Below are 4379 nucleotides of genomic sequence, written 5' to 3'. Positions count from 1 at the left end.
TGTGTATAAAAATAAAAAATTTTGCTAACACTAACGTTATTCTAAAATTTAAGCACCTAGACGTGACATGTCATTTCCGTCCATGTTTGGATTGTAATTGTTGTTGTAAAGTCATGGACGACTTAGAGAAAGCTTCTCCCCAAAATGCAATTCTTTATACAAATCCAAAAAATATGATAATTATTTTAAGCATTATTAGACTTTATTTACTAAAGATAATATTACATTTATAATAGGGAGAGAGATGTGTCTATCACTATCACAAACTTAATCAATTAGGAGTAAACAACAAGTAGGGCAGAGATTTTTACTTTGAGTGTAATTTAAAGTAAAAAATATTACAAATATGATGGTGTACAAAATTGTACAAATAAATTTTAGTATTTATTAAAGTAAAAATCCTGACTTTTCTCTAAGAAAGAATCATCCAGAGACTGATTCACCTTCAAGTAATCAAGATAAACCATGAAGTGTGAATCAAGTCACCTTCACAATGCTAAATACTAGGTAGCGAAAAAAATTTTAAATCATACAATATACTTGTATATTCTCAAAAGAATAAAATTTTTTCTTAATTCATTTTTCCCGTTTTATAGTGGCAACTTCTTCAAGATCTACTTTGATATTATTTTGGTGTAATACGTAAGAAATAAATTCACTGATAGAAAAAATGGAATATTCTCCTTGGTTCAAATTATCTTTCATATACATATTTTAACAAATATTTATTGCAATCTTTTTTTATTTTTCATAACAATATAGTTGTGTGATTGTGTCTAGTAGTTGCAGAGTTTATGAACTAAATAGAAATTAATATCTATTTTACTAAAGATTGCTTAAAAACATACTGATTTTCACATTTTCAATTCATATCTTAAATCTCTAATCACTTCTTTAATAACATCCCAATGACAGCCCCTAATATTAGCTAGTTATCCAAAAAAATTCCTTCTGTATGCATAGAAAATTGCCCCCAAATTATCTGTCACTTCGCCAGAAAAATAAATTCACGATCAAAATGTTATGCATTTAATATAGAAAAAAGCTTATAACTAAATTTTTAATAGTTGTTATTTAAAAAAAAAAAAAACATAAAACCTTAACTTCGGAGACCGATAGTTCATGCTTTCTTCCTTTGCACTTCGGAGTTTTCTTCTTTGTTACTAGTTTGTCACCCAAACATATTGAGGAGTTGGCATCAAGTAAGCATTTCAAAGTGTCCGATAGTGGTATAACAATTGGAGTAGTATTCAAAAATTTTATACTGTAACACCCTTTTCTTGCTTCAAGATTCCATAAAATAAGACGTATGTTACTAAATAATATGGTAATAACAGAGCAAATATAAACATCTCAAAAGATAACTAAAAACATGTTAAAAAAATATGCTAAGAAAGTAAGGAATCTTTGGGTATTATAGCAAAAAAAAATAGGTTACCTTCTCATCCAAGGCAGAGAAGTTCATGTTTGATTCTCCCTTAGAAGTTACAGAAGCATCTGGTGTGTGCTGGTCAAACCAAATAAATTTTACTATTCATATTATACTAAAAAAATAACTAATAAAAAGAGATTATAAAAGACTAATAATCCCAATTTTCATTTAACAAAAACAAGCATGATTACCTTACTCGTACTCTTTGCTCCTCTTATTTGCGAAATTTGGAAAAAGAGTGCTTAAGTTTAATATTTCACAAAAAACAATATTATTTATAGAGATAAGTAACAAAGATAACAAAAAAATCTATTCTTTTTATAAAGATATCATAATAAATAATAAAGATATTCTAATTTTCCATCTGATATTCAAAATTCAAATTCAATCTAGTATTTTTTTTATAAAGATTTCCTACAAAATAATTAAGATAATCCAATTTTGGATCTCATATTCAAATTAAAGATATGATATTCAAATTCTAATTTACCACTTGTTACAGGAATAGATTGCTTCAAGGAATCTCCATTATTGCTAAGGAGCTGTCTTTTTTTTTCTTTTTGGACGGACCTCTCTTAACCGAAGGTCTAACTTCTCTTCTCGAGATCATGGAATTTGTTCATGGGGCACTGAGTAAATCGACTACACGGAAAAATCAAGCCCGAATTTTCTTAGATGGACCTTGAATGGCATGAGCCGTATGCGGGGAGACCCGCACATATTTTTTAGGGGGATGTGGTCAAAAGACCGGCCGGCAACCGATCCTAATGCTAAATTTTCTTAATTTCATCACTCCCTTATTTCTTCTTTGATCAAAGCTATACCTATTCTGTCACTGAAAAGAACTACCATTACCCTAGCCAAGCCATGTTAAAAAGGAGCGATGATCCCAAAAACAGAGGAGAAGATATCCTCGTTGGACCAAGAAGAGAATAAAAGATTGTCTTGATATAGGAAGGCGTTAGGGATGCGAGACAGTAAATAAATGAGGTCTCACAAGAGTGAAATGCAGCGGTGATGGTCAAAGATTGGGTTTGAGATCTCTAGAAAGTGAGTGAAAGGAGAAAGAAAAGAGGAAAATGTGGAATGCGGAAATAAAATATTGAGTATTAGGGAATAAGGTTTCAAATAATTGAATATGGCAACTAATATATTTTTTAATTATATATTTATTTTAAAATCAAATAAAGATAATGTAATACCCGGTCTAACCGAAATTAATTTAATAATGAGTTAAGTAGGAGCGAATATGGTTGGAAGATTTGGCGATTGGAATTTGATGATTTCAATGTGATATTTGGATTCAGTGAATTTTTCCGAGTCGGAAGACATAGTTTTCTGCGTAAAAACGCGCAGTGGAATTTTGACCGGCAGTACCGGCTGAGACCTGTCTGGTACTGCAGCTGAGAAAATTGATTATGAGTAAATAAGATTAAGAAATGAGGAATTATAATTAGGGGAGGTAGAAATATTTGAAGTGCGATTTGGAGCGCTAATCTTAAAGGTTTTGGTCCAAAATTGGGCCAACAGACAAAAATAAGTGAACCGGGCCTAAGTGGGCCCAAGACCCAACATATATAAACATTAGTTATGAGCATTTCATTCTACATTTCTATCTAAGTTTTGTGGTGAGTAATCCATTCATCTCTGCCCAGTTTTCGAAATTCCCCACTATTACACGTTTTTGGGAAGTTAGTATTGAAATCTTGTGATTTTGGGTGTTTAGGGATACTCCAACATGGATTCTAAGTGGGTTCTATCCCTACTTCATATGGGATGAGGTAAGAAGTGCTCAAACCCTTGTGATTTATCATCTTTATGAGTCCTAGGTTGATGTATGTATGTAATATTGGTTATGTTAGTGCATTTGATGGTTTTGGTGCACGATTGGGAGATTGGTGTTGCTTGAAGAGCTTTGGTGAGGCTTGGAGCTAAGGTTAGTGGAGACTCCCAAAGAAGAGGCTCAATTGATTTGGCTACAAGAGGTACGGTTTAAGTTTCATTTAAGTACCGTGTGGTGTGATGAGAATTCCTAGGCTAGATGCCCCTAGGATTAAGTTTGGATTGTGTAAATGGTTGGTGCTAATATGCATAGTGGTATGTAATGTGAATTAATGATTGGGTTGAGAATTGTGTGGCCTTGTATGCGTGGTGTATTGAAAATTCGATGTATTGGGTAATGAGTATTGACTTGTGGTTTATGAATTTAAATTGTGAAATTGGGCCAGAGGCCGTAAGATAGGCATTGAATTGTTAATGTTGTTGAATGATTGAGATATATGATGTGGTCATATATGTGATGATGATTATTGATGCCTTGATGGTATGATATATGAGAATTATACATGTGGTGATATATGCTTGATGAGTAATTGAGGTTGAATAGTGGGTGACACCATGTTGGTGGTGAGTATGATATTGAGTGCGTGTAATGATGGTTAATTAGAAATGGTATTATTAGAAATTGGGATGAGAAAGTATGTATGATATGTTTATGCGTTTGTATCTTGGCCATATGATTGGGAAGTGTTAAAATGGTGGGATGATGTTTTGTGACTTGTGGTGAAGTGTTGATGTGTGAGTTGAGGAGGCTTGATATTGATTTTAGTATATTTTGATTGATTTAAAAAAGGGTTGAAATTGGCATGTTTTGGTTGATTTTGAAAAGAGTTGAAAATGACTTGTTTTGAAAATGGCACTTTGTGGTTTTGTATGAAAAATATGGTTTTTGGGCATACTTTGACGGGACATAACTTGGACTACGGATCTTTGTTTTGTGCCAAATTTGTTTAGAAATGAAATTGGATTCGGGATGTCCATGTCGTTCGAAGAACGGGTGAAAAACGATTTAACTTAGAAATCTGTAAATTCTGCAGCTTTTAACTTAGAAATTTTTTAGCAGAATGACCCTCCACGCGTAGGCGCACTTGGCGCGTACGCGTCGTTC

At 32.6% G+C, this 4379-nt stretch overlaps 1 long non-coding RNA gene across 1 annotated transcript in view; it reads left to right on the top strand.

The window, feature by feature from the left end:
• Positions 1-3308: 3308 nt before the first annotated feature.
• LOC127745799 (uncharacterized) overlaps positions 3309-4379 on the top strand; it is a 4389-nt gene continuing 3318 nt past the window's right edge. Inside the window, exon 1 of the long non-coding RNA XR_008007373.1 lies at positions 3309-3417. This is a non-coding gene — a long non-coding RNA (uncharacterized LOC127745799). The remainder of the gene's footprint in view (positions 3418-4379) is intronic.

The sequence above is a fragment of the Arachis duranensis genome, chromosome 1 (assembly GCF_000817695.3).
Source record: "Arachis duranensis cultivar V14167 chromosome 1, aradu.V14167.gnm2.J7QH, whole genome shotgun sequence".
NCBI classification, from domain to species: domain Eukaryota; kingdom Viridiplantae; phylum Streptophyta; class Magnoliopsida; order Fabales; family Fabaceae; genus Arachis; species Arachis duranensis.
The sequence above is the reverse complement of the archived record's forward strand: the minus strand, read 5'-3'. Positions and strand labels throughout refer to the sequence as shown.